Source organism: Ovis aries, chromosome 5, assembly GCF_016772045.2.
Source record: "Ovis aries strain OAR_USU_Benz2616 breed Rambouillet chromosome 5, ARS-UI_Ramb_v3.0, whole genome shotgun sequence".
Classification (NCBI taxonomy): Eukaryota; Metazoa; Chordata; class Mammalia; order Artiodactyla; family Bovidae; genus Ovis; species Ovis aries.
In genome coordinates this window covers 105,642,696-105,664,573 of record NC_056058.1, presented here as the reverse complement: position 1 = coordinate 105,664,573, position 21,878 = coordinate 105,642,696, and the positions used below count along the sequence as shown (strand labels likewise).

The 21,878-nt window shown below is 39.4% G+C and overlaps 1 protein-coding gene across 11 annotated transcripts in view; it reads right to left on the bottom strand.

Moving 5' to 3' along the window:
- Positions 1–21,878, bottom strand: part of FER (FER tyrosine kinase) — a 456,675-nt gene that overhangs the window by 106,394 nt on the left and 328,403 nt on the right. The window lies entirely within an intron of this gene.

Genomic DNA, 21,878 nt, shown 5'->3' with positions numbered 1-21,878 from the left:
TGGCTAAAATTTTCTAAGAAATCCTGTAGTCTCTAATACCAGATAAAAGATGATAATTATCATGAGTTAAAAAGAAAAGTAAATGATATTGAATTAGTTACCAGATTCAGTGATTGCTTAAAAAACTGAGATTACTAACACCATGAAAGAGTAGGACAGAAAAAAAAAGGCTATGAGTTTGATAAGATTTAGCTGCTGAGCCAGACTGTATTTTCATGCATCAAATGGACTCCAGTGATATCTGAGAGAAACTCCTCAAACCAGCATGTTCCAAAAGAAGTTTAATGCAAGCCACTTTAGAAATTTCAAATACACTGGTAGCCACATTTTTAAAAGTAACAATAATGAAAAGGTGAAAGTGACTGAAGTAATACATTTTTCTTTAGTTCCATTATGTATAAAATACTATTAAATCAACATGCACTATTATAAAATTATGGTGAAAATATTTTACATTTATCAACATAACTCTTTAAAACATGTTGTGTATTTTACATTTATGGAATGTCTCAATTTAGATGCAAATTTCCATCAGAAATATTTGATCTGTATTTAGATTTCATCAAATCCATGATTAAAAAACATAGATTCACATACCTAGGTTGTTCCAAAAGTATTATACTTATAAATTTTTCCAATAACTGAATCACAGTACTGGAAATGAAATTGTTAAATTTAAATCATGTAAGATTGAGTGAAACTCACAGTTCATCTTTTAGAAGCACACACGTCAGAACTCAAGAGCTCAGGTGCTGCATACGGCCAGTGACTACCAGACCAGACAGGACAGCCTTGGACCACAGTCACTACCAGCACGGCATTGAAGGTTAAAGCTTGGCTTCTGTTCCTTGCTAATGCACACTACAATGTACTGCATTAGTAAACAAAGTAAAACAAAACCTAGTCTAGATATACTGAATGAACGTTCTCTAAAAACAGCCATTCCTACTTTTTCTTGTCTCTTAGAGCCTCAGACATTAAGCCAGAGTTTTGCAAGAGGGATTAGCATTTTAATGGTCATTTCCTGATGCTTTTGATGCTCTTTACCAGGGATCTAGCCTCCTTAAATAGGACAACCCTAGAGGTGAAGATTAAACGGCTTTTTCTTTAATGAGAGTCTCAAGAAAACAAACACCAGCCTAACTCTCCTTAGAAAGTTCTTTTTCTAATCTCTTTCCCCATTCATAAATCAAGCATTACACAAATATAGGTGGACTACTTACAAAATCAGTAAGCTATATGCTTCAAAAGTAATCTTAATGGTGTCAGATTATTTACTTTTTTCTGTTCTTCCAAAGAGAATATCAAACTTCTTACTAAGAACATTACTGAAATAGCTTCTATCAAGCTTGACTTAATTTTCTTAAAAACAACAACAACAAAAAAAAAAACCTAAATGCAACAGTAAACAGCAAAATTAGCCACTAATTTTTCAACTTTAATAGGCAAAAAATGTCTATTAAAATGGACTTGAAAATCAATATTTAGTTCAAGTTACTTCCTGGGCCAATATTCTCACATAGTGTTACATACATTTATCGATACCCTGGCCTAGTTTAGAAGAAGTGCACCCTTCTAATTTTGAAACCACACAGCATTTTGCTTACTCATTTGGAATAACTTTCAAATGAAAGAAACCCTTCTAGAATTTGCTTAAAGTGGCATATGACATGGCCTCAGTGCTCTGTGAAAACCTAACATTTCTTTCCAAAATTGGCTTACATTTAGCACTCTCCCTTCTGCTTCCTGCTCTTTTTAAATATGGACTTTCACCTAATCCTCCCTACCCCCAGCCCAACCTGTAAACCCAGTGAAGACAAGTGCACCTCTCATCAGCAGGCTAATGTCAGCAAACATCACAGGATGTCTAGCATGACATAACACTTCAATAAGCACTCTTGGATGAATGAATAAATAATGTAAAAAACAATCACTTCCATGTAGCTTATAAGCTACCCATGAAGATAATCTACATATGAATTTTTTTTATTAATTTTAGTCATTTCTTCCTTAGCTCCTCTCCAATGGTTGGAACAATGCTTTTCAAGTACTTGCTCAAAATTAATGTTTAGAAAAGGATAACACTGAATCAATGGCACCTGACGGAGGCCATAAAATTCTTTAGATTCCAAAATAAAACTTGGTACATTTAAAACTCTGAGCTCACCTTGATAAGATGCTTATTAACAGGACTGCCTTACAAACTGCATCATTAAAAAAAAATTATCTGCAAAGGAGCAATTCTTAACAGATAAGACTGTAGACCAACAGAGGCCTCCCAGGTGGTGCCAGTGGTAAAGAACCTGCCTGCCAACGCAAGAGCATAAGAGATGCAGGCTCGATCCCCGGGCTGGCAAGATTCCTAGAGGGGGAGCACGGCAGCCCCTCCAGTGCTCTTGTCTGGAGAATCTTCTGTCATTTCACCGTGCCACTGTAAAGAGCCTCTCTGAACATGTGAGCCACCTACTAGTCACATATGCGGCACATGTGCGCACACGCTTGCATGTGGACGCACGCGTGTAGCCTAGAGCACCCCGCCTGCCCACTGCAGGAGGACAGTGGTGCTCACAAACGCGTAGAGCGAGGCAGGGACTCCTCTGCTCTAACTCTGTCTTACCAAGGCTCACTTCTATATAGACATACTGCATACTAAGCCAAGACAGGACGGATGATTTTCTAGATTTCTTCAGTGATGAATTCCTAAGACAATTCTTAGAATGCTTTTATAAACAACTTCTAGTTTACTAATGATACCGCATCACATGGTGAAAAGAGCGTGGATAGTTAGGCCTCACCAATCGAGGTCTGATTAGCTGTGTAACCTGGGGTACGACCCCTCTAACCTTCCTTACAACGTAAGGATTAATGCCTTTTGTTTCTCAAAGTGGTTTTGAGGACCAAAACGTATCTAAACCACAAAGCAAATGCCTACCTAGCACATGGTACACACAATAAACGCTGGTGTGACTTCCTATTTTGGTTGAAGTTATTTTGCATATAAAACCAGGAACAGTTGTGGCAAGGACTCGCTGTCACACAACATTGGTTTTTCCTCACGCACCTCACTGCCTTTCTCCCATTTTGGAGAGTATTTATTCCGTCTCAGCACTAAAGGCAATCCTAGACTTGCTTAACCCAATTATCAGTGGAGTCCCATTCTCAAGTGACTGATTCAGGGATGTGCTCTCGGTCGCTCAGTCCTGTCCAACTCTGGGACCTCAAGGACTGTAGGCGGCCAGGCTCCTCTGTCCATGGGATTCTCCAGGCAAGAATACCAGAGTGGGTTGCCATGCCCTTTTCCAGGGGATCTTCTCAACCCAGGGATTGAACCCAGGTCTCCCACACTGCAGGCAGACTCTTTACCATCTGAGCCACCAGGGAAGCCAGACTCAGAGGCAGGTACACTATTTAATTCAGGCCACTGAGATACAGGAGATAACTTCTAAAGGACGAATGAAAGAAACTTTTTAAGACAAGTGCCAGGAAAGGAGCTTCTCTGCGAGTGGAAGTATGCAGGGCAGCATGTGCTCCGCAGAGACTGGCACCCTTGGGACGAAGCTGTCGCCACGGAGAGCAGGAAGAGTGAAGGGAAGAGGACGGTTCTGGTGGCATCTCTGAGCCACTGGAACAAACGCTGCCTCGAGAATGACTTTCTTCTAGATCTTTGAATTGAAGGAACAAATAAAAGCTCTATAGCCTTTTTTGATATAACTCCCACACTAGCCACTCAAAGATTCTTTATGGATAAAATAATAACTATATTAGAAGATACTGAGAATTAAAAAGATACTATATATTGATACATTAAATGTCTAGAACAAGTAGGAAATAATAAATAGAAGCACTTTATTTTGTTTACAGCCAACATTTAGTAAGAGAATAGAAGACTGTTTTATTCTTAACAGCTCTTTCTCAAAGGTTTCTTACTTTGTGCTATGAAAATCTGATCCTATCTGCTCTTTCAGAATTAATGGGACTCTCAGGAACTGATCACATTAAACAAACTCATAGAGATTATTGTGTAAACAAGAATACTAATTTATCAATTTCTCATTAGGGAAAAGGGATCATCAAGGCTATACCACTAATGACTTTCTGTCACTGAATCATGTAGAGATCTTAATTTATCCTCAAATAAATTTAAAGGTTATTAAATTAAGAGATACCAGTCCCTAGTGATATATAAAATGCATAATTCATTACCCTTGTTTTTTAGGATATCAATTTACTTCAGAGAAGTTTGGTTTAGTTGTGTTCACATACACATTTAAAATAGGCTCATAATCAAAGCAAGTATTAAATTATAGAGAGCTATTGTAGAGGGTCCATTTATGCCATTGTTCAGCGTTGTTACTAAAAAATAAACTTTTCATCTTTTCTTCTCTTTAATTAGACTTCTGGCTGTGGGCCAGGCCATCAAAACTCAGGCGGGTACAAATTCATATGATAGTCGTCAATGACTGCTGACTTAATTTGTGCTCTGTGAGACACAGAATAGATTTCGTACAATAGGAGGTAAGTCAACACGTTCCTGAAGAAAAGGATCGATGCAGACACTGAGGCCGCCAATACTGACTGCTACACGCAGGGCACACGTAGGAAAGGCGGCTCTCACGGAAAGGGAGATTCGACAGGAGAATGCGCTGGCTGCTAACCGAGGTGATGAGGGCTTCTTCCAAGAACCATCACACACACACAGACCGCAGCACTGGATCTGAAAGGCTCGGTAATAAGCTGGACATGGGCCAGTCTGTGAGGAAAGATGAGGAACATGTAACACAGGAAAGCCGAAAACGACTCCCAGGACACTGGCGTTTCGGACGCTGCGCTCTTCTTCCTAAAGCAGCGCCTGCTGAAGAGCTTGCTCCCAGCATTTCAGCTGAGCCCAAGGCAGTGCTGAGAGTATGGCTGTCCCAGTTTAGATTAACACGTGACATTCCTCTTTTCAGGTGAGGTTCCTTAACGGCCACGCTCTGCCAGCACTGCAGGGTACTGGGGCCTCTGGCATTTCTCCTTTGCAGATATCTCTACCAACACAGCTCTCTAATGGCCATAAAACCAGTTCTCTGAAATAAAAGAGTGCTCTTCACAGAACTTTTTAACTTGCCGGTTCAAGGGGCAGCAGCTATAATCTCCCTAGACATTATGTGACCTGCCAGGACAGATGCAGAGTCAGGTTTCACAGACCTTCAGAACATCGGTTTCCAGAAAGCACTCTGGAGAAAATCCGCTTTATTACACTGTGGAGGAGAGAGCTGAGCTCACCTGATTTTTACTTTTAAGGTGGTAATTTTGGTGATATAACTGAAATTCTAAGGCACATGCCTGCAAACTATGGCCTGAAGAGGCCAAAATCAGTCCTACGCCTGCTTTTGCAAATAAAGCTTTACTGGAAACCTTGAACTCACTCCTTTACATGCTGTTTCCAGATGCTTTTGAGCTGTGCTGGTGGAGCTGAGGACGCCCAGAGAGTGGACAGCCCTCAACGCCTAACCATCTTACTACCTGGTTCTTTACAGAAAAAGCTCGCTGACTCTTGCTTTAAGGCATTACTCAGCATTTCATACAGCTACAGTCCCTCCTATTTAAAGGTTCTCATGATGGCCTTGGTTACTTTCAACCAAGATTTTACTATTCACCATGTTTTCTTTTTGCCTGAGGGCTCAATAGTGCCATTTTTTAACGTTCAAGGAGGAAGCTGGAAAGGTAAATTCACCAATTAATTTTAAGTCCTAAGGCTGCCAACCTATTCACACAGAAAAAAACATATGAAAAGTGAGATCATAAACCCCTGGTATCCTCCCTATCCACAACCCACCATCTGCCACCAAGACAAAGAAATTACACTGTCTCTCCCTGCTTTCATGCCAAACAACCTACTTTTCCATATCGTGGCCTGTTATGCCCCTGAAAGCTGCCTTTGATATAAAGATAAGAATGGGCAGGACGATCAGGTGTATAAAGAGGTTGGTTCCTGGAATACCCTTTAAATACTTAGATGCTACAAAGACATTTTTTTCTAAATAAAGAATTCAAAAGAATGCTTGTTTTGATATATCTATCTACTACAGGAAAACCTGCAGAGAAAAAAGAAAGAGGCATCAATTTAAGTTTCCTTAGACTTTTAAAGAAATGTGGGATAAAAAGACCAACTCAAAAGTACATTTAAATTTCATAAGACAAAAAACGTTTATAAAAGCTAACAATATTTTTAGAAATTGAATTTATCATAGGCTACATATTTTAGAGACATTAAGTCCCTGAAAGCAATACAATCAGTGACTACTTTATAAAAACTATTATATAATCTTACTCTCTAAAGTAATTAGAAACATATTTATATCTTCATGTTTACCCATTTCTGTTGGATATGGTCAGAATTTAATTTATGCAAAGGTTTTAATCATAAACACATTTACAAATTATGAAACTTTCTATCAAAATTAATTAAAAAGCATTACTTTATAATTTTAAAGAACACAGTGCAGCAAAGAGCTTGGAATGTCAGTGTTGAGAAAAAAAATCACAAAAAAACAGGAGCATCTTTTCTCACTTTTTAAAAAGTTGTGGTAAAAACACTTATAAATTTTTCCTCTTAATTTTAAGTGTAATACTGTAAATTATATTGAAATGTTGTACAAGCAATCCAGGTGAGCCACAGAATTGACTTTTTCTTTAACTTAGAAACCATCTTCATCATGGTAAAAAAAACGCATAAACTTTAGCATCTTTACTATTTTTAAGTATATAGTTCAGTAGAGTCTCCCTCTGAGATGAAGGTTTGATTCCATTTATACAAAATCCCAAACCAGCCCAAACGAATCTCTTTTGTAAGTATGGAAAATGGTAACCACAGGTGTGTATACTTTTTGATAATCTAAACTTATAATTGGTGTCCTCTTCTGTATGTGTTATATTTTGTTTGATCTAGTATTTCACCTTATAACTAACTAATTTAACTAATAATAACAACAATTTAAATAAGTTAATTAAATAAATTTTAATTAAATTTAATTAATTTAAATAATTAAATAAGTTAAATTATTTTTTCGTGGGTCAGAGGTAAATAGCTTTAGTAGTCACAGCACAGCAGGGGCTGTTGTGGGTTAAGCATATACAGATCCTTGAACACAAAGTAGGATGTGCTTTGGGAGAGGAACCATGAGTTTCCAAAAGTGGCTGTGTTTCAGCAGGCAGTAAGCAAGCCAACAGAGTGCATCATGGGAAATGCCAGGCTGGATGAATCACCAGCTGGAGCCAAGACTGCCCAGAGAAATATCAACCATCTCAGATATGAACATGGTGCCACCCTAATGGCAGAAACCAAAGAGGAACTAAGAGCCTCTTGATGAGGGTGAAAGAGGGGAGTGCAAAAGATGGCGTAAAACTCAACATTCAGAAAACTAAGATCATGGCACCCGGTCCCACCAATGCAAGGCAAACAGATGAGGAAACAGTGGAAACAGTGTCAGATCTTCTTTTCTTGGCTCCAAAAAAAAGACTGGATGGTGACTGCAGCCATGAAATTAAAAGTTACTTGTTCTTTGTAAGAAAAGCTATGCAAACCTAGACAGCATATTAAAAAGCAGATATCCCTTTGCTGACAAATGTTCATCTAGTCAAGGCTATGGTTTTTCCCAGTAGTCATGCATGGATGTGAGAGTTGGACTACAAAGAAAGCTGAGCGCCAAAGAATTGATGCTCTTGAACTGTGGTGTTGGAGGACTCTTGAGAGTCCTTTGGACAGCAAGGAGATCAAACCAGTCAATTCCAAAGGAAATCAACTCTGATTATTCATTGAAAGGACTGATGCTGATGCTAAAGCTCCAGTACTCTGACCACCAGATGCAAACAGCCAACTCATTGGCAAAGACCCTGTGGACGGGGAAGACTGAGGGCAGGAGGAAAAGGGGGCTGTAGAGGACGAGATGGTTGGATGGTGCCGGGAGCCACTGCGGGAGACCCCACCCATGACAAAGGTCATGCGGAGAAGACCTGACGGGCAAAGGCAGATCAGGATTCGAGGGGCTCCCTGGACCTGCTCGAGCATCTACCCCAAAACCAGAATCTGTCTGTCTTACTATTTTGTGCCTTTCACCAACTCTTCTGACATTAACAGGGGGCTATCCCTGACCACCCTTCTCTGGGGAAAATCAACCTAGGGCTTTAGTTAATAAGTCTCCTGGACATGAGAGGAATATTTCAAATCTAACCCCTCTGTTAGCATTCTGGCTTGCTCGGCAGGTTTGCATGTGATTATCGCACAGCCTTGCAGCTACGCATGTGATTGTTCACAGCCTCCCAACTGTGAGAGGCACGGGGAGCCCAAAAATACAGAGCCTTTCGAAGAGTTAGACCTATTCGAGCAGTGCTGGCGCAGGACTTCACTGCTGAGCCAGCGCTCGCTGCCAGGTCCCCATATCTCTTATCCACTGTGCCCCTGGGAGTGCAGTAGTTAACATAGCTGGAATGTAAGAAAAACAAGCGTAGCCTTGAAGTTAACCACATCAGACCTTTGAGCTAATTGGTTCTTTCTTTGTTGTAACTCACTGCACCTTTGCTCTGTGAGAAATGTAACTCTGTTTAGCATTTTCTGAGGCTGACATAGATTAGAAATATAAAGAAAAAACATTTCAAGGGAAAATAAGTTTTCTGGTTGAGCAGCCTTTATCAAAAGAGGGTCATAAAATGTCCACAGGCCTCCAAGGCCAGAAGATAATGTACACAACATTGTTTATGGGAAAGGTTTGCAGAAAAAATCCTGGTTTCGATAAGGGCAAAACTACTGGAATGTTTGGGCTGACTCTGTATGACTTTGCATCTGACAAGTCAAGGTATAAAAGCCCCTTTTGAAAATAAAGTTATGGGCCTCGCTCACTGAAGAAGCCTGGCCTCCCCGTGTCTTTCTTTCTTTCTCTCCTCTATTTTTTTATCTGCAACATTCTGTATCTCTCTCTCTAAATCATTCTGTTCGCTGACACCATTTCTCCTGAGAGTTCCCCCTGGATCCTGCAGGGGCTGGACCCCGCCAGGATGGCATCACCGACTCAATGTACATGAGCTTGAGCAAACTCAGAGACAGTGAAGGACAGGGAAGCCTGGCGTGCTGCAATCCATGGGGTCATGGAGAGTCAGACATGACTTAGTGACTGAACAACAAGTGATATTTGGGGGTTCACAGGTGGCACAAGTGGTAAAGAACCTGTGTGCCAATGCAGGTGACATAAGAGACGCAGGTTTGATCCTTGGGTCGGGAGAAACCCCTGAAGTAGGAAATGGCAACTCATTCATTCTTGCCTGGAGAATCCCAAGGATACAGGAGATGGACAAGCTACAGTCCAAGCGGTCACAAAAAGTCGGACACAACTGAAATGACTTAGCATGCGCACAAATGATAAAATATCAAAGGCGGGAGAAGGGGACAACGGAGGATGAGATAGTTAGATAGCATCACCAATTCAACAGATACGAATTTAAGCAAACTCCGGGAGATAATGAAGGACAGAGGAGCCTGATGTGCTGCAGTCCATGGGGTCATAAAGAGTCGGACATGACTTAGTGATTGAACAGTAACAATAACAAAGCAAGACTGCTCTTTGTCTGAAAGGGAGACATAACCTTGTCCCTAGAAGCTGTTCACTACAAACATACCCCAGAGAAATGGCCCAGGTAAAGACCAGTCAGGGCCTTGTATTCTTGGCATAGCCAGTAAGGTGACTGGGAATGCAAGAAATCAGTGCACGAGTATCTTGTAACATACCTTAAGAATAAGCTTGCTAGATTTCTAATGCTATAAAAAAGTAGATCAGAGGAAGGTCATAAATATAATGCAACAATATTTCAGCAAGCCATTTAACTCATCATTACAATCACTAGGTTGCGATGAAGTGAACTAGACAGAAGTATAGCTAAATGGATTTGTAGGCTGAACAATGATACGTATGGAATCTAGATTTAAGATGTGATGGAAATTTTTTAGGAAATGATCAAGTATGACTTGGAATTCTATGCTTAATCCTCTCATTTTTCAAAATTTTTGGCAAAAATTTGGATGAAGACAAAAAGAAAATGTTACATGCAGCACAAAAAAAGGAGCTGAACTTGTTCTAATAATCTGACGAAAACATTCTGAGGTGACATCAAAAAAGTGAAGTGAAAGTCAGTCAGTCTGACTGTGACCCGAGGTGATATCAAAGCTGATTTCAAATATGTAAAGAGCTTTTTTTAAAAAAAATGAAATAATAACTTTATTTCTCATTTAACTTCAGGTTTCAAGAAAGGCTGATATTTTGTGTGCCAGGATATCACGTCTAAATTATTTCTTCAAAAATAGTAAGAGAAATGCTCATGTGTGAGCTAACACTGTCTTTTCCACCTTCAAATATCTGTATCAAGAAAATTTATCTCTCTTTTTGCTTAGAATAGAAAAGCTATGTTGCTTACCATTTAGGATTAAAAAAAAAACCAACAAAGTGAGTATCTGTGATGAGTGGAACATACTTCTATAATGATGAGTAGTCAATGACAAGAGATTTTAGAGGTATCAAAATTTCCTAGGATGGATGACTTTCTAGCAGATTAAGCTGGCTTAACTCGATCTATCTTAGGTAAACATATAGAATAAGACTGTTGACATTCAATGTTGTTGTTGTTCAGTGGCTAAGTTGTATCTGACTCTTTGCAACCCTATGGACAGCAGCACACCAGGCTCCTTGGTCCTCCATTATCTCCCAGAGTTTGCTCAAACTCATGTCCACTGAGACGGTGATGCCATCCAACCATCTCATCCTCTGTCACCCCCTTCTCCTCCTGCCTTCAATCTTTCCCAGCATCAGGGGCTTTTTCAGTGAGTTGGCTCTTCGAAGTAGGTGGCCAAAGTGTTGGAGCTTCAGCATCAGTCCTTCTAATGCATATTCACGGTTGAGCTCCTTTAGGATGGACTGGTTGGATCTCCTTGCTGTCCGTCCTCCACAGGTGAAGGGGCAGCAGGGGCTTCCTGGCGGGAGGCACAGGGTGCCGCCTCTCAGGACACAGACAAGGACTTCTGCAGCTACCCCACAGAAGGTCTCATGCCACATCAGGAAAGGAGACAGAGGACAGCAGTGCTCAAAGAACCTTAAGGCCTACTAAAGGTTAATGGATTCTCCTTCTTCCAGCCGTTCTCAATCTAATAAGGAAGATACAAAAATTAGGGGGAAAAAAAAACTATATTAAAAGACACAGTTGGGACTTCTCTGGTGGTTCAGTGGCTAAGACTCTGCTTTCTCAATACAGGGGGCCTGCATTTGATCCCTGGTCTGGGAGCTAGATTCCACATGCCACAATTAGCAACCAAGAGTTATCATTCCACAACCAGATCCTGCAAGCAAGGAAGATTTAAGATCCTGAGTGTGGCAACCAAGACCTGGAGCAGGCCAAAAGGGAAAATAAAAGACAAGGTGAAACAGCAGTCAAACATATACACAAGTAATACGTAGTGATGGTTCAGAAACACACAGGGAGATCCGACTTCTGGGGCCAGAGCAAGACTCAGAAAGTCAGTAACACTGTGAAAGACGGAGTGGGATTCCAAGGAGGGGGAAACACAGAAGAACCAGCTGAACTTATGTTAGAAGCAAATGACAGAAACGGAAACCAAGGGCTCACGGAAGCAACCAGCCGCAGAACCGAGACTCCCATTTCTGTGTGAGTTCATCTCTACCTTCATGTTGCTGAATACTTTGCACTAAACTGGCGTGACTGATGATGAATAACTGAAGCCTTCTCCTGGGTAACTGCTGAGGGGGAGAAACTAAATTGGGTTCACTCTAATGTCAAAAATACTGATCATCTTTTTTCTTCAAGCTTGATTTTGGATATAAAATAAACATTAATTCCTTCTTTGGAGTTTTTCTAGTAGAACGTCACTCTGTGCTAGAAATAATTACCATTCTCTAGAAGCACGAGGATGTTTGTCCATAAACCGATATTACTCCTAATTCAGATCATCATGAAATGGGTTCTCAATTACACTGAATGTTCTTGAATCTCAGTGGGTAAAAAAAGATATATTGAAGTTATTTGACTTAAACGTTTCTCTTAGGATAAGTACTTTCAGGAAGGAGAGAAGAACCATGCGTGCAGTAAAATTCCAGTCATCTAACGGAAAAGGAAAACAGTTGCCATACATCTTTAAGATTAACTTTAATAGAGTTTTACTCCATAAGTTTGCAGACTGTCTTCTCATTCCAACTTTGTAATTAGCTGTAGGAACTTAGGCAAACTGCTTGATTTCTTTGGGTTCCATCTATTACATAAAGGGCTTTGGGTTATATGGACCTCAAAATTCCAATCTAGACCCCAAGGTGCAGTGCAATAGAAAGTGGGGATATGCAGGCACCACCTCCGAGTTCCCTGTCTTAAGCTGCTCTGCTCTGGACACGCTGCCTGCAGTCCTATCTCTTTGCACAGCAGCCGTCCACTCTCCCTGCTGGGCCAGGGCTGGGGCCTTGTCATCTGTGTGCACGGTCTGCTGATGAGGCTGGAGCTTTCCAGACGCCCTCCCACTCCGGACACTCCCCATCCCAGGCATCACTGCCGTCGCTTCTCTGAAGTCTGGTCCAAGCATCCAAGGATAACCGTTCGCTTGCTTGCCCCCTGCACTCTGCACATGGGATGTATGGTCTGCCTCCTCGCCTCTGTCATCTAGCTCCTATTTCAGTGCTTTAACACGAGCACTTAGTTGTTCACTTCGGGATTAGTGAGAACTTTTGTTGTTTTGATATCGAATTCTGGCAAGAAAATGGAATCATCCTGCCTTATTCTTTCCCAGCTAATTCGCTCACATGATTCAGATGTAAAATCCTTAAGCATCTTCCTTATTCCACAAAAGTTGACCTTTACCAGCGTCACCAGTTTAAAATGAGTAACGCAGCCTCTATTCCTTCGTAATCCATATAACTTCACTTTTACAAACAGCACATATTTCATTAATTTTAAGTAGATCTTTTGTTAAGTTATTATCTATGTGACCTTTTCACAACTACTCACATGAAGTTTTCCAGGGCTTTTATCATCAACTCCCAGAAGGCACATCCCAGTAGGTAACTCACTTAGTACAACATGGTGTGCAAATAGGCAATTAAAACTATTTTCATTAAAGTGATAGGTTAAATGTCACAGATAAACCAACAAAAGATTTAAATACATGAGTATTTTCTTCCAGTTACTGCTGGTCATTTCTTATTGGATATTATTTTCATTTTATGACATGAATAAAAGCTCAGTGAGCAACATGGCAGAGGGAAAATGCCATGTACAACTGGGGGTTTCTTTTTCACTTTGGTTTATGCTCTTATAAATGTATTTGAGAACAAAAAACAATGGCTATTTATCAAAAAAGACAGGTTTATTAAATTACCAAATGCATAACCATAAACGTGACCATAGTGAGATCATAATCCAAACAACGTAGATACTCCTTTAAGTTGATTCCCACATTGCCAGAAACGGCTTCAGGAGCACAGGCTGGCCCTGAGGCCAGGAGTGGGGCCAGGAGGACAGAGGGGGCTATCCAGCTGCCAGTGGCTGAGCTGTTGTACAGGAGGCCATGATCGAAACCATCCCAAGAAAAAGAAATGTGAAAAAGCAAAATGGTTGTCTTGGGAGGCCTTAAATAGCTGAGGAAAGAAGAGAAGCGAAAATCAAAGAAGAAAAGGAAAGATACGTCCATCCGAATGCAGAGTTCAAAAGAATAGCAAGGAGAGATAAGAAAGCCTTCCTCAGTGATCAGTGTAAAGAAATAGAGGAAAACAATAGAATGGGAAAGACTAGAGATGTCTTCAAAAAAATTAGAGATACCAAGGGAATTTTTCATGCAAAGACAGGCACAATAAAGGACAGATATGGTACGGACCTAACAGAAGCAGAAGATAAGAAGAGGTGGCAAGAATACAAAGAACTATACCAAAAAGATCTTCATGACCCAGATAACCATGATGGTGTGATCACTCACCTAGAGCCAGACATCCTGGAATGCTAAGTCAAGCGGGCTTTACGAAGTATCACTACGAACAAAGCTAGTGGAGGTGATGGAATTCCAGTGGAGCTATTTAAAATCCTAAAACATGATGTTGTGAAAGTGCTGCACTCAATATGCCAGCAAATTTTTGAAAACTCAGTAGTGGCCACAGGACTGGAAAAAGTCAGTTTTCATTCCAATCCCAAAGAAAGGCAATGCCAAGGCTAATTCATGTCAATGTATGGCAAAAACAACCACAATATTGTAAAGTAATTAGGTTCCAATTAAAATAAATAAAATGATTTAAAGAAGAAAAGAAAAGCTAATGCCTAAGAATGCTCAAACTATTGCACAATTGCACTCATCTCACACACTAGCAAAGTAATGCTCAAAATTCTCTAAGCTAGGCTTCAACAGTACGTGAACTGAGAATTTTCAGATGTTCAAGCTGGATTTAGAACAGACAGAGGAACCAGAGATCAAATTGCCATCATAAACTGGAGCATAGAAAAGGGAAGGGAAAGAATCTGCTTGCAATGCAGGAGACCTGGGTTCGATCCTTGGGTCAGGAATACCCCCTGGAGAAGGAAAAGGCTACCTAGTCCAGTGCTGAGGCCTGGAAAATTCCATGGATAGAGGAGCCTGGAAGGCTAGAGTCCATGGGGTCGCACAGAGTCGGATACGACTGAGCATGCACGTACGGCATTTCATTTAATCTGTCATGTAACAGATCTGAAAAGTAGTCTGTCAATGAGCCCAACTGACACTCAACAGGAGAGCACACAAACCCCAAGGTTTATTAATATTTATGGCCAACTTTACCGTAAAAAGTTTTGGAAGCATGTTCTTGGACTTGTTCACTAGTTTATACCTGCCTATGGATTATATAAAATAACTTCAATGTTAATTCAACAATGAAAGCTTTAGTTGCCTAAAAAATGAAGTAAAATAGGTCAAATATTTAATTCATCACAGTAAAAACTTTTTATTTCCTTAGCAACCTAGATTGTTATTCAAATAGAAAAACCCATATGGCTCATCTTTATGAGATGGATATCACACATACCTCAACACTGCTTTGGAAATCCAAGAACATTTTGAAAGATCCTTGACATCAATATCATCTTTCCTTTTGGCAAAAACCTTGTCATTTTCCCTGGGATACTGCCAGAACATATCCTAACTTGGACTTGGAAAAACTACTCTTCATAGCTTAATCATTTCCCACCTCAACTATTAAAATTACACTCTTCATAAATCTGTCTTCAGTACACTCAGGGGGTGGAGACAGTTCAGCCAAATTATCTTATCTAACCTTGTCTTATATACTCTGGTTTTCTATACATCCAGCACGTTTGAGAAACTGTTATTCTGTTCACTGCTCTCCACCTCTGACAGGTTTTGAGCTCTCCAAAGGTTACTTGTCCTCCAAACCACCTCCTGCATGTCCACTAGTCTTCCAACCTTGATTAGTCTGTCTCTCGTTATGAATTTCTGAGTCTGTGAACTGTGACTCTGCTTGAACTGCACTTAAAACTCTTTCCTATGACAAATGCTTTATATTTTATCTCAGAATTCATTTCTCCGTCTTTATTCATGGGTGACTTTAGACAAAATGTTTGGTCTACTGCTATTTGAAATTTTGTTTGCATGTTTTCCAAACATGTAAAGGTTTTATGTGTTAAAAATCAAGAGAGAACTTACTGACCTACACATTGAGAACACTCTTTTCTATTAAATTAGAACTCAGTCGTCTCCCCATCCTGTTCCTGCTTCCAGACGCCCACATCACAACCAGGAGGCGGTGGTGGTTCAGTCGCTTAGTCACGTCTGACTCTGTGCGACCCCAGGGACTGCAGCCCACCAGGCTCCTCCATCCATGGGGTTTCCCGGGCAAGAGTACTGGAGTGGGCTGCCCTTCCCTTCTCCAGGGGATCTTCCTAACCAAACGGTTGAATCCCTGTCTCCTGCATTGCAGGCAGATTCTTTGCTAAGCCGTCAGGGAACACTCTAGTAGGAAGACAAAGAAATGCATGCCTCAGATTAATTTTTAATTAACGTTTTGATTGAACAATCTAGGCCCAAATAGATAACTACTTATGCTTTAAAACTACTGATGGTTTTCTAAGGCTGGGTATTTTTATTTTGAGTAGCGGGGCCTGATAGTAATCTGATAGCTCACTGAACTGAAAATCTAATCTATACTTCATGCTGCTCCTCAGCTCAGATTACTTTAGTAGCAACTAGTATTTATTATTAGCTTGGACTCCTTGGACTGCAAGGAGATCAAACTAGTCCATCCTGAAGGAAGTCAGTCCTGAATATTCACTGGAAGGACTGATGCTGAAGCTGAAATTCCAGTACTTCGGCCACCTGATGTGAAGAACTGACTTGCTAGAAAAAGACCCTGACGCTGGGAAAGACTGAAGGCGGGAGAAGGGGATGACAGAGGATGAGATGGTTGGATGGCATCACCAACTCAACGGACATGAGTGTGAGTAAACTCCGGGAGTTGGTGATGGACAGGGAGGCCTGGCGTGCTGCAGTCCACGGGGTCGCAGAGTCAGACGTGACTGAGCAACTGCAGTGAACTGAATATTTATTAAACACTCAGAATGTGTTAAGAACGGTGCCATGTTCTTTTTTAAAATTAACTTTTATTATAGTCACTTTACAATGTTGCATTTGTTTCTGCTGTGCAGCAAAGTGAATCAGGGATACATACACACACATCTCTTGTGTGGATTTCCTTCCCATTTAGCTCATCACAGAGCACTGAGTAGAGTCCCCTGTGCTGTGTAAGAGGCTCTCATTACTCGTCTATCTCATGCACAGCAGTGTCTATGAGTCAACACCCCTCTCGTGATTCAGTCCATCCTCCTTCCCCCGCTGCTCTCCGTATGTCTGCTCTCTACATCTGTGTCTCTATGTCTGTGTCATTCATCTGCGTCATTTTTCTAGATTCCACATGTGAGAATTCCAAAGGGAAAGGGGAGTCAGGGACAGAAAAATGTTTTTTTATTGCGTTTCCTATGTACTCTTTGAAAGTAAAACTTTTTTCAAAAAGTCAAATGCCTAAATTATAATTATGTTGGAAATAAAAGCTGATCCCCCTGGCCATGAGACCCTTTGTCACTTCGTCTCTCCTGTCTTTCCAAGCTCACCTTAAGCGCCTCTCCCGGGCTGCATGCCCAGGTCACCGTGCGCTTCTTCCCCTTCCGCAGACATGAAAGCCCCGCCCACAACAGCCCTGCAGTGGCAGCTCTCTGTGCTTTTCCCAACCCTTGGCAAAGGGAGATGAGTTTCAATCTTTCATCTAAACACAAAAGTCACCTTCCAGAGAGGTTTCCTAAGACTCTAAAATAAGTTAGGTGCTACCTGTGACTATCTCTCTGAGCAACACTCTTAAAAGTAAAGTTTGCAATAATACGTTTATTTGAGATTCCTGTTTAAACATATGTCTCTCCCACTACACTGAATTTCATGACTGAAGACATCATAGTTATATTTTCCACCAATGTATATGGTATATGGAATGCAACTGATGCTAAGTATTAATCAAATAAAGTAATTAACCCAAATCTCACAACAATAAGTTTCAAAAGAATGTAAAGAAAGAAACATACCTGTTTAAAAAAGGGATATATTTCTAAGTTTTGAAGTCACTTAAGAACAGGGTGATATGTGCTTCAAAAAATAGTTATTTCTATATTTATTTTTTATCAAAATTGGTTAGAATATTTTTGACAGAATAATAAAACTCCTTCAAATTATAGCCTCATTAGCTCATAAAGTCCACACTAAAAAGAACTGAATAATATAAATATGACTCTTAGAAGTAATATCAATTCTTCAACACTTACAAAATTTTAATATATGATTACCTATCCTTTATTTTTAAAAAGTACTTTAAAAAATGTTTTTTAAAAAGGCAAAGATAGATATCCAAGACTTTTATTTTATTCAACAAATGACAGATGTTAAACATAGAAAGGATTTTTTTCTTAATTTTAGCAGCCAAGATGGGAAATAATGAATACCACCTGCTGGTAGCAAGTAATCTTAGAAGATAAATTCATTTGAAAGTCTTATCAAAGATCTTCAAAAATGCTCTGAATACTAATCCATAGACTAACATGTAAGAGAAGAAAAAAAAAGATAAAAACATATCTTAAAAAAACAGAAAATACAGAATACATGTACTCCTGTAAGAAACAAGATTATTAAAGATGCTATGAAGTCACTTTCTAAATCTCTCCCAGGTTGCTATATAAAGCCTTTCATTTTGAATGCAGATAATGTCAAATATGATACTGTTTTCTCAAGTTTGACACAGAATTTAGGGAAATTTTTTTTCTAGCAAAGGTTACATTTTCTACGTATATTTGTTAAGTGCTCAGTCTGAGGCACAGCTGTATCAGGTACCGAATAATATTCTTTCTGGAATTGAAATTCATGCCCATAAACAGGCACCAATGACAATCAACTTCAGTTTGACAGAAAAGGACAAATGAAGCCAAGTAAAGAGCCGAAAAGTCCCATACACACAAAACCTGATTATAATGACAGCTCTTAATATTACTTTCACATTTTAAATGACAAGAAGCTATGCAACACTTAATATAACATGCAATCCCTCAAGATGAATCTGTGAAAAAGTGTTATGTTATTCAGTAACTGAAAATCTAAACACAGAAAAAAGAGTATCTAAAGGAAAAGAGAGATGGTAAATATGACCAGCGGACTAGTGAAGAAATGAAAAAAATTTTAAAATGCGTAATAGACTTTCATAAGTAATTAACATGGCTGGTCATACAATCAGCATTTAGCAAGCAGAAAATTGATTAAAATCCTCAAAAATTTACTCAAATTTATGAAGGAAATGAGAGGAAGAGGCAAAAACATACACATTCCTGTCCACTGGAGACAACATAACCCAGACTCTTGGGTCTCGAGAGCCTAAAAGATACTCAAGTGTCTTCCAAGGAGCTGGCCATAAAGATGAAGCTCTCTCTACGGTATTTACCGTGAAAGCTGGGAAGGACAGCAAGAGCACAGAGCATGTCTAGGTGAGGGCAATCGCTGCAAGGTGGCTCCTTAAGATGAAATAATCCATTCTTCTCATCTACGAGGCCCCGCACATCCTGAGTTCCGTCCCTTCCCTGACCTCATCTCCTATTACACCCCCTCAGCCTGACTTCACCCACCCTGCTCTTTCTGCACCCCATGGAGCCTGGAGGCTCATCTTCCAGGTGTCTGCACAGCGTGTTCTCTCACTTCCACCCGGCACTTCACTCGTTTTATTCCACTCCTGTTGAGGCCTTCCCTGGCCAAACACTCAACCTGTGCCCGTACCAACAGTCCTCCTCTTCCCGCTATGCTTTGTTTTTGCACACCATTTAACACACTATGTACGCTTTACTCATCTAACACATTTCTTCCCCCTCCAGAACACAGGGTGCAGGAGAGCTGGGAGTTCCGTTTTTTTGTGGGGTCTTCTGTATGCGGCGTACATGGGAGGCACTCAGTAACTGAGCAAACGACTGAATAATCTAACAGAATATCTAGCCTTAAATACTTTTAAAGTAATATTCTACTTAAAATATACGGGTATATCTGAGTAGCATCGCATACTTTCTCAAGTATTAATGGATAAAGTTTTCATTTCATCCACAAATTTAGGAAGAGTCCAGAGTTTGTGCATAATTTTTGAATACACATGTAATTTACAACTAAATAGGAATACAAATAACTTACAACTAGAAAGGGGTGAACTTCATACATAAAAAAGAAGTGAACATTACAATATCTTTGGCTGATGTTGACAAGAGAAGTTTAGCTTTTATATAAAATAGCTTGAACGTTTATGGCACTGCAACATAAACAGAAATATTCCAACATATTAACTGTTCAACTTCCATCATAAGTAAAATAAGCATTTTTTAAGAACTTTGATTCAACTGATTTTCAGTTGTCTTAATCTTGGAAATATTCTGTGTTCCCCATTGTTTTAATATCTATTCTCCTTATAATTCTGATAATATGAAAATTCCAAGCTCATAGGCACTGTCAGAGTCATAAACCTGGGTAGAAAACTGAGGAAAACCTATTTATTTATCAAAACATTATATGTAAAAATTTTTATTTCAGCTAAATTCACTACAGTTTAACTAGCCCTGTTCATACTTCTAAGATTTGCAACAAATACAGTAAGCTTTCAGCAAAAAAAGAAAATTTTATCATGTATAATATTACTTTAAACTTTCTTAGCAAGTTTTTTAAGACTTTTCCATGTACAGTAACAAAAACTTAATAACAGAACTAAAACTCATCAGTATTTCATACATGTGAAAGCATGCATATATGTTCATAACTCTTATTTTCCTTTAATTCATTATGGAACTTCAATTATCATAAAGACATTTTCAAAACAGGATCTAAAAGTGAAAACACATGTCAGAACATGGTTTGTCCTGCTCACTAAGCTTTCTGCCTCCGTGCACGAGATACTTCACAGGTGTACGTGCCTTCAGATAATGAGAACATAAAAAACGTGAGTCATACTGCTCAGATATAGACAGTGCATTAGCGGCTCAAATGCACCATGGAAACTTAGTATTTGTTAAAGCGCACCAACCTTTGCTCATTATAGAGAAGACAATTCCTACACACTACAACCACTCAAGAGGGGCCGCAGTAACAATTGTTATATTTTATATTTCATTTCTCACAGATTTCCTTTGGGTTAATGTTTCCGGTGTTTAGCTCAACCTCTGAGAAAGAATATGTACTGTTAGAAAGGCGTGGTCTACCCCCCAAAAAAGCAAACAGAAAAATGCTAATATCACATGTATGTAGTACCACCAGGTTATCCATTTAAGTTGTGCATAAATTAAATAAAGTAACTAACTTCAAAATGTATTAGTGTCTTTAGTGTCTGGAGAAATGGCCAGTTTAAATTAGTCCATCTGCATTTCCTTTGGGATATTAGGCAGCAAATGAAACGTTAGGGCAACCCAATATATCATTTGGCTGAGAAAGAAATATCAATTTAAAGATGCTATCTTTTTAAAATGTTGTTTTGGAAATATTTTACATTATACCAAAAATATTATCTGTGATAGAAAATGTCAGTTAAGTGCATTTATTTTGCTTTTCATTAATGCAAAGGACTTGAATTATAAAATAAAGACCAATATCTCAGTTTAGACGTTATAATATTGGTTAACATAGAAAAGTTACCCATTCTTCAAAATGGAGACTTACAACATGCTAATTTATAATAACTCATTTAGAATCATTCAAAATCTGTTTTAAAATGGTTTTCTATAAACATCTCCAAACAACAAAGTAATAAAACCCATAAAGTTAGTAATTTATTGGCAACATAAAAGACAGCCACTGAGTTGCCATATCTTACCATTTTTAGCACAAAATATTAATCTGAGATTTACTGTTTGTCTTTTTCCTTGAACTCAAATTTACTGCTATGAAGTGATATCGTCATATAACTGGCAATTGACTGTATGACGGGGGATAGGTTAGATCTATGTAAGGTTAGGTACTAGTTCAGATTTTGAGGGCTTTTATACTGAGTGGAAACAGTGACTGACTTTATTTTTGGGTGCTCCAAAATCATTGCAGATGGTGACTGCAGCCATGAAATTAAAATACGCTTACTCCTTGGAAGGAAAGTTATGACCAACCTAGATAGCATATTGAAAAGCAGAGACATTACTTTGCCAACAAAGATTCGTCTAGTCAAGGCTATGGTTTTTCCAGTGGTCATGTATGGATGCGAGAGTTGGACTGTGAAGAAAGCTGAGCACCGAAGAATTGATGCTTTTGAACTGTGGTGTTGGAGAAGACTCTTGAGAGT